Source organism: Triplophysa dalaica, chromosome 2 (genome assembly GCF_015846415.1).
Source record: "Triplophysa dalaica isolate WHDGS20190420 chromosome 2, ASM1584641v1, whole genome shotgun sequence".
Classification (NCBI taxonomy): domain Eukaryota; kingdom Metazoa; phylum Chordata; class Actinopteri; order Cypriniformes; family Nemacheilidae; genus Triplophysa; species Triplophysa dalaica.
Window position 1 is genome coordinate 20,020,487 of NC_079543.1, and position 20,492 is coordinate 20,040,978.

Consider the following 20,492-nt stretch of genomic DNA (forward strand, 5'->3'; position numbering starts at 1 on the left):
TACTTTGGAGGACCGTCAGATATTTCTCGAAGAGTTTTAACGGATTGAGTCACAATATATTACCACATCAAACAGCTCTTTCAATACAAATGGCCTACAGTGTTGCCATGGGCAACAGTCTAAGCTGCTTCTTGGCTTCTTGGCATGTACATCAGAAATCTGTAATGAATGAGAACTAGCACTGTGAAGGGGGAAACTTCTGATTACATTTTAAAATCGTTTTTAGATTGTGGTCAATAATTTTTATGATGTTTTTTGAGATTTTGTCTTTTAACAGTCATAAAGAAAATCTAATGATATCAGCCAGTCCTGTCTAGACATTTTACAATGCCATGGTCATATTACCAGTGATCGGATAAACAGGTCAAGATAACATGGCTATATGAAAATTCCATAAATGCAAATCGCATGTACTGTTATTGTTCTGCTCAACATTTCTTGATACATTTAAATGGTAAACTATCAACTGACCTGATGAACAAATCTAGCATCTGAAATCGATAAAAAATAACAAACTACATTTGAAAATGCATAATAATCGGAAGTCTCATCTGAATCATCTAGTTTGCTAAAAGCAAAAAAGTCCTGTTGCATTGTATTTTTAAAGGTCAGAAAAAGCGACATGTAAAGGCTTATGTAAACAGAACAACTCATCCCCATTTAAGCTGTCCCATTCTGATTCGATGACACGGTCTGGCTTTTCTTGTTGGATGGTGATCATGACCCGGATGAGCAATATGCTATCGGGTGCATGAAGAGAATTAGACAGAAACGACGGCTTAATTTCTGACACGATGACATTTTGCCAATTTTTTGGTTCCCAGAAAAGATGTTGGCAAGCTGGAAAATAAATTAAGAAATCTGAGACAAAAGCTTCAGGTCCGGATCACTCCCTCTCATCGACAGTATAAGAAATAATAACGTTCAGATTTGCATATTATATGTAGCTTGAATACAATTTTGGGAACTTTTGGTTTGCCCTGCTTGAAATGTGTGTCAGTTTTGAAAGTGTTCAATCGATGAATTAAAATCACAATTTTAACCTGAGCTTTTGTTATATAAGAGGGAATCATATTCACGCGAACATCATGTAAGTGTTAGAACAGGAAACGCCCTTGTTACTGACACCAGGCCCAGCGAACGGCAGGTTCTGAAATGCACCTATCTATAGGTTGAACACCGCCTCCACAGAAAAATATCAACAACGACTACTCTAGCCCCGCCCACTGGTTCGAGCGTGACAATTTGTAGGTAGCGCAGAACTAGATAGACCGAGCAAGCAGTAAACAAACATGCTGTTAAAGATAGCATAATATTGTGCCACCCCTGGTTGTGGAAGAATGCAGTTGCTGCATAACCTTCCTTCGGGTTCCGACATTAGTAATGCGGGATTAAAGTTTATTTTTAACAACGTTCCAGCTCATGTGGGAAAAACATGGAGCGTTTGTTCGTTTCATTTCTCCGAGGATTCCTTCGTGAACAAGGCAGAGATCGACACTGGATTTGTGGAATGACGAAATTTAAAAACAGTGCCTTGTCGTGAATATTGGATCCGATAGGAAAGGTGCATTAATCTTATGTGCGTAAAACATTTTTGTACTATGCGTCACTATTGCTTTTTTAGAGATCGCTTGATGTGCCCTGAGCACTATTCGCACGAGATTACTCCTACTACCTGGGGACCACAGTCATTTGTAATACTTGCAGAGTTGTCTGTGATCTTTAGGCTGTGCAGAAGGGGTCTCTGTGATTTGAGACCTTTAAATAGGGCATTATTTTGCTGTTTTTGAGGCTTTGATTATGTTTTTTGGGTATTTATCAGTGGATGTTCATGTTTCTAGTAAAAAAAACCTCTTCATATTTTACATATTTCAAATCTATTGGTCACAGCTGTCCCTCTTCACACAAAACGCCTGGATTTCTTCCAGGTCTATATAAAGTCCCTCCTTCCAAAACTTCTGATTGGTAAAGCTGACACGGTCTGTCGTGATTAGTTCCCTTCTTAGAGTGCGTGTGTAGATGTCCCACCCATACCATATCAGCGAGCTTCTGCTTCTTAGGCTGTTACGATTGGTTGGTCCCCCTCTCAGTACACGTGTATTCATAAACTTTGGCTTTAGCAATAACCAGTAACACTACACTTTGATCGATCCTCATATTTGTCATTAAGTTGGATAATAAAGCAAGCAGATTGACTAAGAGACATTTGCAAGCAGGACTTTAAAGGACGATTCATAGAAGTGTTTTAGAGGTATGCACAAACACAGACAATATCAGTGTATTACACAGAACAGCTTTCACAGCGGATGTTAAAGCCATGGAAGCTGTTATTTGACCATTGGTTATCCTAGAATTTTGTGTAGCGGAATTGTTATTACCAGCTATAGGACTGTGATTAAAGTAAAAGTAATTAGGCGTGCAGCTCAAATGTTTACAATCTCTGATAACCGAATACTACTCCATTGGCTCTTCTTCTTCTCTAAGGAAGGCCTCGGCCCACTTTTGGCGTATTCCTGTGGGCAGAGGTTATTAAAACACTCGGAATAGTGACATCATGTCTCCGGGAAGTAGAGGGCTGTTGTCCGATTCCACCTGTTCTCAGTAGTCCTAGAGAAGCGAATTCTGTTAAAGACAATATTTCGCTTGGCATTGAATTTTGAGTTTAATCATTTTGGAGGTATTATATATGCTTACAGTAACGTTACACACTAACTAAAGGTTGAAAAATGGGATCGCGGGGAATGGCTAACGACTAGTCTTCATAAACATCAAAATTGATGAGTATATTAGTATTTTGCCATAGTTTTAATAAAATCCATTGGCAACACAATGGATGATGATTAATTGAACTGTTGATTTTCTGCAGCGGCGGGTCTCCAACTCATCCATCATCAAACTGAAAGGGCATTTAAAGTCAGTTCCATGACATTTCTGTTATAGACATATGCGTATTGCCTCTTAGATCTCCCTTATGATGTTTCTGTTGCCAAGGATATCGTGATATAACCAGGGGTTCCCAAACTTTTCAGTCCGCGACCCCCAAAATAACAATGCCAGTGACTCGAGACCCCCACTATCCTCAGAGGTGGTTAAAGTATTCAAACGTTGCACGCAAATGTGCATCTGCACATGTACCTATTCTACTCAAAGGCGCATAATGACGACACAAAAGAGCAGAGGCTAACATATTATTATTTTATAGTTATTTACTCATTACTTTATTTGTTGATTGGTGTGCTGATGGATTTGCCTCTTTTCGTACCTGAGGACGACAGCCCCTCTGACTGCGATGCTTCTCCGCCCTCCTCCGCTGGCCTCCCTGCGTTGTCTTTGGTCGATTGATCAACGTTTCATTTTCGACAAATAATGGGGTGTGACGAGATGTCGCGAGATCTGATGTGTCTTGCAAGAGCACAATATCCTAATGCAATTGGCATGACGGAGTGCTGGGCTTGAAATCGCAACCATTTTAGTTGCATATGCTCCCTATATTTAAACTGTGGGAACTCAAAATATATTTGGGAGCATTTATGTGAGTGCACATTTAGTCGTGGAGTGACCTGGTTTCATTACTGTACAGAACACGCTAATAACTGCATAAAGTGTGGTCTACAGTGACCGGCCCAGGCATTCAAAAAGACAACGTGATTTACCATACGCAGCACCTCGCGCACTAGTGATTACGTCGGTTCTCGCTGCCAGCAAACCTTTGAGGATGAGTGGGTCTCGTCACACCTCTAACAAATACGAATATCCTAAATTTAAAGCCTGAGAAATAATCTGCGTGCACATGGGACTGTTTAAAATGCTGCTGTAAATGGACTTGCTTCACCTAACCTAATGCGGTTGCTAATGTCGTTAATGTGACGAAATCTCAGGGGTCATGATCGGAGGAAATTCCTAAGGTCGATGGCTTTTTATTTGCCTGGTTTTATTTTTAACACAAGCTATTTTTTATTTTTTTTATTTTGTTGTTTGTATATTTGATTAATTACAATATTTCTAATAATAAAAAAAATGATTTCTCTGAGATATCACTCGTAATGTTTGTCATTTTCAGTGCCATAACCATGTCTTTTGTGACTGAAATGACAGAATGACTCAAAGTGATAAAATCGATGTAATTTCCTTAGACCTTAGAATAAGCACTGCTACACCAGCTGGTCCAAAAATGATCGAAGAAAGGAAAGTTTTTATTTTGAAAGCGATAATGTAAATTTTTTTGTAGAGAGCAAAATACACATTAACCTCCAAATTAAGGTAGGAACATTTTTATTTGTCATTAATTTCTCTTAAAATAATAATAGTAAAAGAACATAATGGTCTCCCTATAGGTTCACCTCATGAGGCTTCATTGTTTGTCAAAGTTTAGTGTTGTAATTTTTATGCAGCATATTTTCCCAGCATTCAATACTGTATTCTCCACTCTCTCTTTTCAAGGTGTTGTCTTTATTAGGGAAGTGCCTGCAGTCTTCTCTGTGGATTTAGACCATTGAAAAACATTGTAAATGTTTGGTCCAGCACTTGGAAAAAACTTACACTCATTGCAAATGCCAACCCTAACTGCAAAGAAAGAAACACCTTAATGTTCTTTTTGCTCCTGTAAAATTATTAGATTATTCCACCCAAATTTTTCAATCTCTCTCGCTACTTACAAAAAGTTTGTTTTGGAATTTTAATGGCTAAACCACAAAGTTAGCCATAAGTGATGTCATAACCACAATTTTCTGCATCTCTATATTTCAGCAGATTACAAAGATTGAGTCAGTATGTTGCATGCTTTTTAATAAACCCAACATTCATACGAATACAAAATTGAACATTAGAAAATTTTGAAATGAGACGGAGGAGTGTGACGTCTGGGCAAGATAGATTATCGCAAATGAAATGATGGGAATAAAAGATGAAAAAGAGAGAAAATTCAGCGTGTTGCAGAGCACAGTATAGCGCTGAAGTATGAAATCTAGATTTCTAATCATTTTGAAGGCTCCTGTGAAAAAGAGTGGGTGTAAAATGCCCAATTTTCTAAAATAAACTTGCATTTGGAAGGAGAAGGTTGGGAGTGACAGTCAAGCCTGTCTCTTAATGCAATGGCAGTTACAAAAACATTTTGAAGCATGAAATATTTAAACCTGAGTCAATTTACCCTGTCATTGATTTTCCAGACTGTTCTCCCCTCTGGGTTTGAGGTTCGGGCTTCCAGGCAGTTGGAATCGTAAATTGTAAAAAGCTGTGCCTTCCACCATCTTCATACATCTAAGCTTTCCTCTATTGACAACCTGCCAAACATGGCCGCCAAGACTGATGCTGTGTCACCTTGTAGGCAAATCACCTGCACCAAAGATGTCACTCCTGTTAAATGGGATTATTTTCTCCGAGTGTGTGGAGTGTGTGTGTGTTCGGTTGGATGTCACACAGCATTTTTTTAATGTTCCCAAATCAAACTTTCTTTCTGCCAAAAATCTATAGTCTATTCATGCTGGAGGAGGCTTGTTAAGACAGAGGCGGTTTCTGTATGTCCTAATTTCAAACTGCTCCGCTCAGAACAGACTTCCTCTTTGCTGTAAATGTGTGTAAAAGACAGGTTGTCATAACATGTCAAATTCACATCATTTGACTCAGAATCTGCCCGCTGAAGCATCACTCAATTTAACCGTCAGTGTAAGGTCAAACCCTAAAGGTCAGAATGATTTTATGTTCTGTAAAGAGTACCCTTCTTCATTTTTGGGTGTTATTGCTTCTGGTCTTTTAGCAACCTATTAACTCTGCCATTGGCAGGACAAAGTGAATACATACAAACTGCGTTCTTGACCCGTACATTTTCACTGTTAAGTTTGTTTCTTGGCTTACTAGACAAAATTTAAAATGTTCTTTTATTTGTTAGTTGCTTTGGATGTAAACATCGGCTAAATGAATGAGTGAAAATGTAATGATTCTAGTATGGAGGTCTTATCCCTGCTTAATGTCTAATGCATATTTCACACTGGAAATCATTTTCTCAATCTAGTAACATTTGTCTTCTGAGATATGTCTGTGAAAAAGTGCTTAATAATTTTGTACAGGCAGAAATACTAATCATAGATTCTACACTCATTTTCTAAAACATTCCAAATGACTTATTCATGTACGTCCATTCATTGATACGACCACACTACAATTTCAACACATTTTTTCAGTCTGTCATTGTGGTACAATGTAAAAAAACAATAAATTGTGGTGAAGTAGGGATTTTAACTGAGAGTATCTCTTACATACAGACTGTTGTTTAATCATGTTTCCATTATGTAAACAAATAGGGTGAAGCGAGGAATCGGACAGTTAAAAAGCAGATTCCATGTCCTTCATGCAGAGATTCAACAGTCCCCTGAGCGTGCAAGTCGTATTATCACGGCTTGTGGTACATTATGTATTTGTTTGGAGAGGATGACAACCACAGTGACCCTGATAAGTGAAGAGAATGAATAGGCTCGAACAGAGGACGACATTAGTGTAGTGTTTTAGGGAGAGCAATGATGAGAGGCTGCTTAAAGGAGTAGTTCATTTGCTTAATAAATGTTCATGATAATTAACTCACCCCCATGTCATCCAAGATATTTATGTATTTGTGAAATTATGGTTTTTGATGAAAACATTCCAGGATTTTTCTCCATATAGTGGACTTAAAGGGTCTTATCTAGCAAAACGATTGTTCATTTTCTAAAAAAAATAAAAATGTATACGCTTTAGAAACACAAATGCTCGCCTTGCTCTTTTCTGCGATTCGTGTTAATGACTTTACGGAATACGTAAGTACGTTGAAAAGGTCACGCTTAATGTAGGCGGAAGTACCGAGTCAGTGTTTACAAATGTGGAGAAGGAGGACCGTTCAAGTTGTTGAATGTTCAATGACACAGATTTAAATGTCTTTGTGTCAGTTTAAAATTGTCATTTCGTGTGCTTATCCTGGATGTTATAATATCAATAAAGCGTTACCTTTTCAACATATCACATGAATGTTTTCATCAAAAAACTTAATTTCTCTTCGACTTCAGAAACAAAAACATAAACATCTTGGATGAATAAATTATCATGAAAATGTATTTTGAAAATGAACTACTGCTTTAAGCAGCCGAAATTCTGGGTTTGTGAACTGATCAACAATTCCAAATTTGTGAAGTACACTCATGTCATTTTTACATAACACATTATTTATTGTTCAAGTTTCAAAAAGTAATATTATGTTTTTTCTCTTTTAGGCACTGATCTGACTTGTTCTGGTTCGCATCCCGTGTCTATGAAGCAGAAGGCTTGTCTGGGGGATATGTGGAGACATACTGTCTTGCTTCGAAAGCAGAAGGAAATGATGTGTGACATGGCCTGGATCAAGCATCATCTACGCTACATTTGTGTGGCAACATACTGTACAAACAGTACAAGGATTTTAATTGAAAAAGATCTCCTCGGAGCTACCTCGGAGAAGATGCATGGAGGTGTGTTTAAAAATAGAAAGTCAAAATGAATAAAGGTATGAAACACATTGTCGCTATCGAAGCACATAAACATTTCAACTTTTTCATTATCATTGATGCAAAACTTTGTAAGCTCAAGGGATGAATAGCAATGCCAAGGTCATGGGTTCGATACACAGAGAATTCACATACTAGAACAAAGGTATAGCTCACATCATACCTCGTATCATTTTTCATTGCTGGTTGATGGGAATAACACAATAAATGTGCCCTCTAGTGACACACATTTTCATTATCACGTTCATAGCTGTACCTGACTGGCATGAGACTGTTGGGATAATGTCTTTTCAAGCCAAAACAATAACAGTTAATGTCACTCATATCCATCGGCCTGTCAGTGTCTCTTTTCTTCCCTCCTTATTTTATTTCTGCACAGCACAAATAACCCAATCCATCTCTTCGTATGGAAGATGAAAGGACAGAGATGAGAGAAAGGAGGGGCAGTACACGATTAATGGGGAGGGCAGATGCCATTAAGTCATCAGACTAGGAACAGACCGACTCAGTTAGAAAAACAGATCTCAACTGCGGAGTGGTTTGCATTACAATTCTATCTGCCTGCTCTCTCTCACATGCCCTTTATTTTCCCACTTAATCATTCACTTACTCATTCGTGTTCTTTATTTATCCGCCCCTCAGCTGCCCATTTACTCGTGCTTCGAGTTCTCGGTTTGCTCTTATCTTTCTCCGATGACAGAATTGCACAAATCTTCCTCAAGTGGGTCTCGGGAGTTCTACGAGCATTTGTGTTTGTCTGCGGGAGGCTTGTCCTCGCCGTGTTTATGTAGAGCTTCTCAAGGCCTCCTCGTGGCAGACGCGGACTGATGGTTTCATATTTTCTCATCGCCTTTAATGTCGGTCCACGGTCCCATTGCAGCTCTCGAACACTTGACCTTCTCTCTACGTGTAGGCCATTGAAAAAATATTATGGGAATTGGCAGCGAGGAGCTTGCTTTGTAATTAAAGGAACAGAACTGTCAAATATAAATGTTCTGAAAAACATGCATTGGATTGGATTGACATGAGAGGAAGTAAATGAGTGGGCTACTCGTTTTTGAATACTGTTACAGTAAGAACGTTAATAATAAAGTTTTCCACCTTTCTTTCTGTGAAACCGATTACGCAGCAGATGTTTTGTGATTTGAGAGAGCAGTTGAATCTGGGCGAAGCAGTCGTACAGCTATCGGGATAGAACACGCACACAAACACGACCACAGACTTGAGGAGGCAGGTCAGGAAAATTGGTTGGCAGCCACAATCCGTTAACAGATGCAGTCTATTAGTGCAGACTGTATTCACAAGGGACAGAGAGAAAGAGAGAGAGAGAGAGAGAGAGAGAGAGAGAGAGAGAGAGAGAGAGAAAGAGAGAGCGGGCATTTGCCAAATAGAGACAAAAAAGTCGGCTTCATAATCACACAGCGGGAGACGACAAAGGAAATTGCCTCCCAACTTAACACACGAACATAAGCATTTCTTACAAACAACACACATTGTATCATAAATTCTGCGTGAAGGGGATGCGTGTGTGCGTGTGTTCTTGGCAGGGAGGATTAAATGAAGGTCTTTCTCACCATGAATGTAAATCGCTTCTTTGATGTTTCTAATTCAACAGGGTTCAGATCACACAGTAAAATAAAGGTGACGTGTAGTTTTAACTTCACTGAAGCACAGCCAGTCTCTCACACGTCCAAAAACTACCTAAGATCTTAAAGTCTTCAACTGAAGCAGCTGCCACTGTATGGTGGTTATTATAGACCCCTTTTGCGCTGACGTCACGCTCATGCCACGGCATTAGCTGGAGGCAAAACCAAGGGAAAACGTACTCGGTTACTAACGTAACCTCGGTTCCCTGAGATAAGGGAACGAGTACTGCGTAGCAGGATGCTATGGGGAAAACTTCTTTTTCTCCGATGACTGAAGCTTTACAATAACGCAGTGAATTCTGCACGGCCATTGGTGCGTGTAAAGTAAAACTTTACGACAATGGCAGCGAAGCTGCACGGACCTTTGACGATGGATGGCAAAAGGGGCGGGGCGTATGGCTTTATAAGCAGAAACATCGCCGTAGGGTCCTCAGGTTACTTCGACTGAAGTGACGACCATATGCAGCTGGTAAGCACGGCCAGGAATGCAGTACTCATTCCCGTATCTCAGGGAACCGAGGCTACGTTAGTAACCGAGTACGTTCCCTATGGATACTTCACTCGTACTGCGTGGCAGGATGCTATGGAGAACCAGTATAATCCTGCCATGCTACAAATTGAACGAAAAACACCATATAATCCCGGAGCCGTGGCTCGAGGATAGGTATAAGGCAGGGAAGCCCTGAAGAGGATGGAAAAGCCAAGCTAATAGGTGGCTTAATCCGGTAATCGTCCCAAAATGTGCTAGGTGCCGGGGTGGTTGAGGGCAACCACGGTCCAGCAGTCTAGTGTTAAGCAGAAAGGACCCGGGCCTGTAAGGCCAGAAGGTCCAGACTGTAGAATCTGGTAAATGTGGAAGGTGAAGCCCAGCAAGCCGCCGCACAAATATCCGTTATGGAGATTCCGCTAGACCATGCTCATGAAGAGGCGACACCTCTGGTAGAATGGGCCCATACTCCCGTGGGGCATTGAAGGCCCAATGAAGAATATGCCAGCGCGATAGCCTCAATTATCCATTTAGATAGTCTATGCTTCGTGACCGGAGACCCTTTGGTGTGGTGACCGAAGCAGACAAAAAGCTGTTCCGACCGCCTGAAGGGAACAAGGTTATTTCACGTAGCGTTAACTTTTGAACGCATCGGGTAGTCTAGGTAACTTTTTTAGTTTAACATCTAGCAGTTTACTATTGGCCAAAAACTAAACATAAGGGAAACTGTTTGTCCTCTCTTTTTCTTTAGTTATCACAAGTGCATTATAGCTTAAAGGGAACAGTGAGAAGGCTCGTGTTATGTGTCAGGTTTGTGTTCAGTTAGTCCTGTTGCAAAAAACAACATATGCATATGTCAGGCCACTTAACTGCAGGTTATCCTGTCAATTCGTCCCAGGATCCTGGATTGAATGAGCCCGTACATGTCGGCCAGGTTCCTTGCGTTAAAGTGAACTTTTTCAAAAACTGTCCTAGACAGTTACATGTTAAAATCTAATCTGATCTTCTAGTCATTGTAAAAAGGAAGCAAACAAAACGTGCTACCTAGCACTAGTAATGCGGTCAGGAGGATCCTTCTACCTCCACCTAAGCTCCGCCCACAAAAACATGTCACAATGTTTACTAACAGTAAAGGCGTCTATAGTACAGTAAAGGCGTATTAATGATAATACTATTTAAACACATTTCGTTTTTAGTGTTAATAAAGCAGTTTGGTTTGGTGTGTAGGGTTACATGAGAGGAACACATTTGGTAATCATTGCACTAAAGCAGCACGGCGCCACCGGCCGCGCACACACACTCCTGACACCTGCTCCACTTCTCTGTCACTCATCCACCTGCTCTCATTTCCAGTGAAACCGCAAAATAAAGCGCAACCAAATACATCCCTGCTACTGATACACATCTGCTGACAAACTGATGCAATTTTAATGGGTTTATTTATTAATAAACCGTCGGTCCAGCAAGAATTTAACGTGTACTTAAACCAAAAACATTTTACAACTTCTCAAATTCAGAGGAAATGACCCTCCAAAGCTGAAATCTAAGACTCATCCCTGAATTTCCTGTTACACTTACTAGAACAATGGTCACAGTCCCCTGAGAGTGATATCCCTAAATGTGCATTAAAAGTGTATCAGGAGTAAACACACACTTGCTTATTCTCCTAGTGGCACAGGCAGATAAGAAGACATTGTCAATGGAGTGTAGAATATATGCAGAAGAAACATTTGCACAAACACATACACACTCAGTCCAAGCTCTGCCCCAGAAGCATCGGGATGTGACAGGGTTGGAGTAAAAGATAATGGGATGGAAAACGCCCATAGGCGTCCCAATGCAGTGACTGTTAGAAAGCCCATCAACTGCTTTCTATTAACGTCCCGAATACCAGCATTGCTTATGCGGTTTGCAATTGATTTACCCTTGCGTTTATGTTTTAACGGCATTTAAGATGCTGCTCTGATCTTACATACTGTATTATTTTAGCCCAGTAGATGTGCAGTTTATTAGATTCAAGTGTTTGTGATACATTTATTATCCTCAGATAAAAGATTAAGGCCCATATTTTATTCAACATTATGTACTTTTTTGTACCTTACAGGTATACAGAACCTAATATAATGTTGTACCTTTTTGGGTACATTATTGTACCCTAGGGACCTATTGTGTACCTCCAAATGTTTTGTACCCCTAATATTTAACTGGTACACAATAGGTCCTTTGGGTACACATTATATTATATTCTGTATACCTGTAAAGAGACAAAAAAGCAGGAAAGGTAAAATTTTAAAACCATTGTTTCTGACAGTGACTACATTCAATGCGTTAGAAACCAAAAACTGTCATAAAGTTCAAACGATCTGTGATACAGGTTTGCAAAAATGGTGACTGATTTCCAACTGGTTCCCTGAACACTGTACACATCTGCCTTTGGCCAGACAAACACAAATCATGCATAACAGCAACTTTATGTTCAGTCAGTGGCTGTTTACGAACCCTTTTCAGTCATGATAATGCAAATACTTTAATTACATTCAGTGTTGTCTTTGAAGTCCCACAAATGTCTGTGCGTGTGTTTTTCTCTTTCAGTCTGTGAACAGGGCACTGTTTAACAGCCTTCTTTGGTGAGACTGAAGTTATTCGTTCCATTCACTATCTAATGGTATTCAAAATTCTCTTTCATTTATTTAGCAAGTATGAAAGCTGCTCTCATCTCAAGGACACGCACGCACATATATATTTAATAATTCCACATCTCATCTCTCTAAGATGGGTCTCCCCTACTTGTCTTGATTGTATTTGATTAGACCTTTTTTTCCCCTTAAGATGTGTGAATTTCAGCTAAGTGGTGTCTTGCGATGATCATGCCTCTGTGTTCAGCCAAGGGAAGATTCTGTTTCTTTTTCAAAATCTCGGTTTCTCTCTCTGCCTTTTCAGTTGGAAGGAAACATCGGAGTACCCTGCCATGGCTTTTATGCCACATGCTCTACTCAACAACCTGGCCCAGAAAATCCCCCACTTTCACATGTCTTCTTACATACCTTAGCCAAATCAGTCTCATACACTCAGTTTATCTCCACCACCGTGTTTAGAATGAATCCCACCAATAATGCGTAATAGAAAATTATGATTAAATTTAGTCACACGGCTGTACGTGTAATGGTTTGTTCAGAAGGGTTTGTCACATAGCTCTGATGCTGCTCAAATATTTATTTCACACGCGCACAATAAGTATGTCACCTCATGCATTGTGAATAAACAATAAACACATCCCTCCCGTTCTTTTACTCTGCGTACAAACATTCCACTACACTTTCGGCCGAGATGCCAAAGAATGTGGTCATACATTTGTGTCTTTAATTCATTTCTTAAGTGTTTCACTGCACCGCTGAAAAGAGATTCTGGCTGGATTATGATGGTTCCTCTGTTTTATTTGATAAAATAAAAAACACACTCTCATTTAGCCTTTAATAAGCATTTCTGCGTGTATTGTGGCAATTTTACTGCACTGTCACACCTTACAGAATCAGTCCTTACAGCAAGAAATGTGTCCTGGTAATTAAATCACATTTAAATTCAATAGAATCACCGAATTTAATGAAGTGTCCATTGAAATCAATGCATTTGTTAGGTTAAAGGAATAAATCATGTTTAAATCAATTAACAATTTACAGTACCAGCTTCACTGAAACAGGTACAGTAAGTGTGCATTATTACATAACAATCATCATTGAATAAATGTCCTTGTCCTTCACACAACTGTGTGTTTTTTACACACTTATACATATAATGCCATACATAAGCCATGCTGCCAGGACTATTTCATTGAATGTGTTGTGTGTGGGGGGGTTCAACAGAGGGCAGTGTTTCATCAGTGTGTGTTAGTCTAGATTAGTCAATATTTTTCAATTAGATCTAATTTGCAGCTAACTAGATGTTTTAAGAATTATATTAGCTAAATCCATTCAAGATAATTATTACTCATTCAAGAATAAATGATATACACTGCCCGTCCAAAAAAACACAAAATGTCACAACCTGGATTTAACTAAGCAAATAGGTAAGAGCCTCCCATTGGATTGGAGGCCTAGGTTCAGCAACGTTATGTGCCCAAAAAATGAGGTCAGCTGACTACCTGAATATACTGAATGACCAGGTTATTCCATTAATGAGTTTTTCTTCCCTGATGGCGCGAGCATATTCCAAGATGACAATGCCAGGATTCATCAGGCTCAAATTGTGATAGAGTGGTTCAGGGAGCATAAGACATCATTTTCACACATGGATTGGCCACCACAGAGTCCACCCCTTAACCTCACTGAGAATCTTTGGGATGTGCTGGAGAAGACTTTGCGCAGTGGTCCGACTCCCCTATCATCAATACAAGATCTTGGCGAAAAATTTATGCACCTCTGGACGAGAAAAAATTGACATTCTGGACATTTTCAGAAGCTTTTTGAAATGTTGCCACAGCGAGTGCGTGCCATAATCAAATCTAAAGACTGTCCAACAAAATATCACTTTTCCACTGCATAGTACTGCAGGGTACAGCTCACATTTGGGGGGTTTTCCACTGGGTACTGTTGGTAGTACCTGATAATTTTTTTTAGTACCACCTCAGTTAAGGTTCCAAGCGTACTGTATCGATACCAAAATGTGACGTGTTTAGACACAGATCACTGACTGAGCAGAGAGAATCATTACCAGCTTCATTGGATTTGCAACACATGAATATGCATTTTAATATGTAATATTGGCATTTCGTTATATGCTTTGTGACTGCAAAAGATTGAGACCCTAACTTTGCTACATTAGCTTACCCTCGTTCGCAGTCGAACAAACCAAATGATCGTTGTCTGCTCTTTGCTGTAAGATTTCCCAAACTCTCTGGTATTTTAGCAGTTTATTTGTCGCGTTCACAATGATAATAACGCAGTATAGGCGGCGCAACAATGGTGATACATTTATAATCCCCACCCACTTTGAAGCGCTACTAAACTGCTGTGGAAGAGCAATTTGAGCCGAAGTGAGATGAGCTGTACCGAGTCGTACCAAACTGACGGTACCGTTCGGTAGAAAAGCGCCATTAGAGTGTGTGACTTATTTTTGGACGGGCTGTGTATTCTGAGATACAGTAGCCTATATAGCAAAAATAGATTTAACTTTAGTTCCGACCAGTTTCTATACCTCCGAACGTCTAAAATCTCTCTCCCTCCCACTCATTTATTAAAGGCATGATGAGGTCAGCCTGTTTTCTTAAGGGCATGAGTGCTTATTGATTGAAATAATACACCCTTCATTTCTTCTGCATGTGTTTTGTTATATTGCTTTAGCCTCTGAAAACTTGAGTAACTGAAGACCAAATAGCAAAAAGATAGACACAAATAGTCATTAGAACAGGTTTGTATAGCCCTTATTTTTTCTGCTTGTATGTATTCATTCATTAACTATGTACGATGACACTAGTTTTATATTCATCAGAAACATGAGATAATTTTTTAAGTGAAGAGGAAAGAACACCATGTTTGGGTTTTATATCAATATACAAATATAAATTATTGTTCCAGTTTAGTCCCATTTTAGTTATTGTTTGTCTGCACAGTTTACCCAAAAATGACAATTCTGTCATCATTTACTCACCCTCTTGTCATTTCAAACCTTTATGACTTTCTTTCTTCTGCAGAACACAAAAGAAGCTATTTTGGAGGAAGATGTTAACTGGCCCCATTGACTTGCATTGGTTTTGTGTCAATACAATACAAGTGAATGTGTGCCGCTGCTGTTCGGTTATCAACTTTCTTGAAAATATCTTCTTTTGTGTTCTTCAGAAAAAGAAAGTCATAAAGGTTTGAAATGACAAGAGGGTGAGTAAATGATGACAGAATTGTCATTTTTGGGTGAACTATCACTTTAAGTAGGCTACAGAAAAAGGACACTTCCAGTCTATTAGAAAAATACATTTCGCAATCCATTTTTTTATTAAATTTGCTGGACTTTATATGTTAAGTGTTCACATGCAGTTATCGCATATTTTGTAACCGACAGTTAGTATAAGACTTTATTCTGCCACCATTGACAGTTACCTCTTTTAACCGCTGCAGTTAACCTGGGATGCTGCTGGATGTCTTTGTAATGACCCTATTTACTGAACATGGTCACTTAGAGGACACATACCTCAAATACACGCTTACAGAAAAGGCCTTAAGATGACTACAAGCCACCTGAAATTGGCCTGTGGAGAAATACAAGCTCTCTCACTTTGTATCTCTTTATGAGTGTGCAAGAAGAAAAGCATCAGGAGACTAAAAATGGAAAATGTGTTATTTCATTAGTACAACAAACAGAGAGAGAGAGGGAGAGAGATAGAGAGAGAGAGAGAGAGAGAGAGAGAGGAAAAGGGCATTGTTAGGGTGTACAAAGCTGAATGTGTCCTTGAATATGGAGGGTGTACAAATGGCCTTGAGAGAAAGAGTTGAAAGACAGCAGCTGATGGACCTTTGTATGTATGCGTGCGTGAGTGTGTTTGTGTGTCTGTCTCATGGTTCAGAGATACACAACATAGACAATATAGCGATCTCAATACCTAATTATGTTTTCCGTGTCTTATTAAAATAGCTGATAATAGCTTGACAATTCTGTTTAAAATATGATCGAACAAGCATTGTAAAATGGCAAAAAATGCACACCCACCACTGCCTTATAACTTATATGAACAGCATGTAATTGCATTACTGTACGTGGAATCCTTTAAACTGGCCACCAAACTTCAGGCTAGTCTGTCTCAGGTTGCCTCTGATCTTCCTTTCAACGGTTGGATTTGTTTAATCCTCCTTCAAGGTTGCTATAAATGGAATCTGTGGAAGTTTTTGAAAACTGAGCTGGAATCAATAGATTTGGTAGGAAGCTTCAGGGTGTTCTGGCATGTATTGGTCTTGTTCAGATTTCAGATACTCTCTTTTGTTTTAACAAATCCTGAATCCCATGGAGTTTAAATGAAAGGAGATATGCCTACACTCAGCGTGATGTTACAGGCTGCTGTGACTCAGGTTGCCTTTTGTTCTTCATTTAACGGCAGCTTTTGACTGATCTTCATAGGCACTGATTTAAATTACATCAAGGTTAGAGTTTTCTAGATCGAGCTAGAAACACAGAACAGACCATGTAGAGTTCTTCTAACTTTAGGGTAACCCGTATGCTTAATGGATGGAACAGTAGAATGAATAACTTGCCTCACTGTAGCTCTTCCAGGTTTGTACATGTCCCACACAGAATGTTGGCTACTGACAGCCCTCTGTCTTAAAATGTTAACTTAGTTAAGCAACACATGTATGATCTACACAAACTAGAAGAATCAAACATTCAGCATATAAATAAAAACTGCCCAACGTTACCAAATTAAATGTCAAAGAGACAAAGTGGTATACGCCTGGGCAAGATTTTTAGTCAAAGCCTATTTATGTGGTTGTTTTGTATCTGGTCATGTCACACTCTTTCCTAATATGTGTAACATAGAGGCCTATCAGTGGAAGAAAATTCAGGTCTGAAGAAAATTGTTAATGGTGTAGAAAGTTATAAATGTTGAAAAAGGGACCAAAGGATGAATCTAGGGCTGTACTCTTTATACTTGGGCCATTAAGCAACCTCCCAGAACACCCTAGATACTGCATAGAATGCCAAAAACACGCTAAGAACACCTTAGCGGTTGCATAGCAACACCCTGGCAACCACCCATAGCCATGGTGGTAAGGTTGCAGAGGCAAGCGACATATATTTTATTCAGATAAATATTCACTGCATATAATCCAAAATGATTCTCTATAATTTGTTTAGCTGTACACTAGTTTACGCAGGGCACTAACTGTTACTGTAAAAATGAAAGTGGGAAAAACTTCCGGTGAAGGGGCGGAAGTACGGTTTTGCACCTTGAATAACTTATTCTGATGTCAGAAAATTAGACTGTGATTCATATATTTAAATGTAATATTGTTGTTTTTAATGTGGTAATCTATTAAACAAAAATTTGGAAACTGATGAGCAAAACCTGGCCCCGACAAAATGTTGGAAAATGTTTTTTAAACGGAAACGGTGGTGCGATTGGACACCCTGTTGTGATGACGCAAGAGTTGAACCATGGCAGCTGAGATGGCCATTCTTAGTGTTAATTTTGAAGAATTTCCGGAAGCTAATGAAATTGGTATAAATACGTGTTGAAAACTGCAAAAGACATCTCTTGTAATATCTTCATTTGTTGTGTCTACCGAGCTGCAGCAGACACATTTGAACGACTATACTTGGACTCATTGTTATATACATGTTGCTGCTGATTGGGCTGACATTCTTGACACACCCACCAAACAAGAGAAAACGTATCTCAAACCCTGTTGTACACCGTTTCCAGGAAACATGGCGTTCAATCCGGAAACCGTTGCGCACCGGTTTGAGCTTGAACATGTCCCTGCTGTTCGTGGCTGCACTTACAACCAGGCGAAGCTTCACGTCGTAAAAAAGAGCGTTTCGCACACAGATCTAAAGTTAAAACGGACTGTTCCTTTGAGGGACTGTCTAATGTATAAGAGACAAACTTTAAAATGTGGACAAGCAATCAGATAACAAACATTAAACATCACTTAGACTTGATGTGCTCAAAACGAGAGTTCGCGTTTTAAAGGGAGTTCAAATAGATTTGTGTAATCATCAATGTAACGTTACTGTATGGTCTTCAGTAAAAACGTGACACAGTAAACTGGTTTTACAAGGATTCTTGACTGTATTTGACCGACGTGTTGTCAAAAATCTGTTGGAATATATCACATCATGTGGACAACATTTTTCACCTGATATGCTTGGTATAACGTAGGTATTTCTTCCACTTGTCGTCTTATAAACAAAACGTAGAGATAATATTTAAAAGTTTAAAAAGGCAGCTTTGCACGTGATCTTTAGTATAATCTTTATCAGATTAAAGGCCACCTGACACAGCAGCTTTATGATATGTGCATGCATGGGCGCCGTAAAGGGGTGGAAGGTTAGGACGATTCGAAGGGCCCAGGCTGATTTAGGGCCCAGAGGAGCAGACCCCCCTTTTATTTTCCTGTTTCTAGGGGGCCTAGAAATTTTGGTTTCCATAGGGCCCAGAATTTTTGCCGGCACCCCTGTGTGCATGCAGTACTAAAACATAATGATTTATCACATATTTATATAGAATGCAATCGACATAATATACAGAAATTGAAAATGTAGAAATGCAAACACTTCTGGGGTACCTTTGGTTTTTTGTACTATGGTAGTCAATGGTTCCCTTTGAACTGTTTGGTTACAAACATTCTTCCCCTAACCCTATATCTTTCATCAGAACAAAGAAATGTTTACAGATCTGGAACAATGTGATGGTGATCAAACGATGACATCATTTTCATTTTTGCGTTAACTATACCTTAAAGCCTCCTGAGAATAGGGTATTCTGACATGCTGCTTCTACAGTTTCAGAAGAGATCTCAACACTGTCTCAAGCTGCGGTCAGATCTCCCAAAAGTCATGGATTTTAATATAAACATATTTTACACAATTTTTACCTAAAAAAACATATCTGGCATATAAATGTTAAATACTTTTTATTTTGACAAGTTAAAAACTTAACAAATCTAAAACAAATAGTTAATTACTGTACGTCTCATGAGCCAGGAAAAAATCTAACTGATAAAAATGTTTTTCTGTGTGTGTACATAAGTTGGTTGTTTTTGTGTGAATGCCTCATTTTCTGCTTGAATTCCATTATTAAGTATGTGTATCTAAGTGTACAATTATTCCCAGTTAACAAGTCATTTATTTTTGTTTTGTTTCCTGTGTGTTTGCAAGTGTCTCTAATCTTCCTGATGGTAATATTTGTATAGCGCTCAGATCTTTCTCTTCATCTTTTCATAGCATCTGGCTACACAGCGCTGTCGCTATAGCAACACAAGGGGCTGTAGTCCAAACGTGTTAGACATACACAGACATCACACCTCTCTAATCAAATTAATGTGTATAAGGGAGAGAAGTTTTTGAGCTGGCTCCAATTTAGCCATAAATCATATAACCCTCTCCCATTTCTGCCTCTTTATAGTCCCTGGAATTAAAAGACGTTTAATTTTAGTTCCAGTGGCTTTTAAATGTATTGTGGATGCGCTTTCAACCCCGTCGTTTTTTTCAAACCCAGCAGTTTTTCATTAGGGTCGGTAATGGTTACGGGGACATTAGGACCATTGATTTTTTGACTCCATTATGTTATTTCCCTAATCTGGTCAACTACGTGACTCACATCTTGTGTGGTTGTCCGTTCTGCGTATCCCCTGACAGCTGGGTAATGTGAGGAGTTAATTATTTCTTCCCTGTCCTAAGACTCATGGTAATTGTATTCTGCTGAGATTTTATGTCAGGCGGCGAGCTGGTCAGCTGTGGAAGGGTATGTGCTGGACTCAGCAGGCTGTGATAAGTGTATCAGCCAGAGTTCATTGATTGGTGAAGTGTAAAGGAAAGTGTACATCCTGATCAATGATCTTATAAATCATTGTATCACTTAATTAACAGATCGGCTTGAAGAAAAGGAAGATGATGGTTATGATGCTGATGCTGATGCTGATGATGGGGTCGTGGTAATGATGTGATTTGGATGGTGGTAGTGATGGGGATGATAATGTTGATTGTGGTTTCAAACTATTAATATATTATTCTGTAGAGTCTAGTTCAAGAGTTCCTTTAATGTCACTGGTCCTGTTTCTTTGCTTCTCAATGTGGAATTGATGATCTTTTACAAAATGTGATTGCAAATGCTGAAGAGGGTCAATGAACACGATTATTTTCTTCGTATTAAGT

At 39.2% G+C, this 20,492-nt stretch overlaps 1 protein-coding gene across 7 annotated transcripts in view; it reads left to right on the forward strand.

Annotated features, from left to right (window-relative positions):
* ndst3 (N-deacetylase/N-sulfotransferase (heparan glucosaminyl) 3) overlaps window positions 1-20,492 on the forward strand; it is a 135,921-nt gene that overhangs the window by 19,060 nt on the left and 96,369 nt on the right. For 6 of the 7 annotated variants that reach the window (XM_056737950.1, XM_056737943.1, XM_056737968.1 and 3 more), the window contains one exon: window positions 7,236-7,504. The gene's annotated coding sequence lies outside the window, so the exon portion shown is untranslated. Of the gene's footprint in view, window positions 1-5,225; window positions 5,320-7,235; window positions 7,505-20,492 lie in introns of those variants that run through there. The other variant, XM_056737998.1, reaches the window with a different exon arrangement.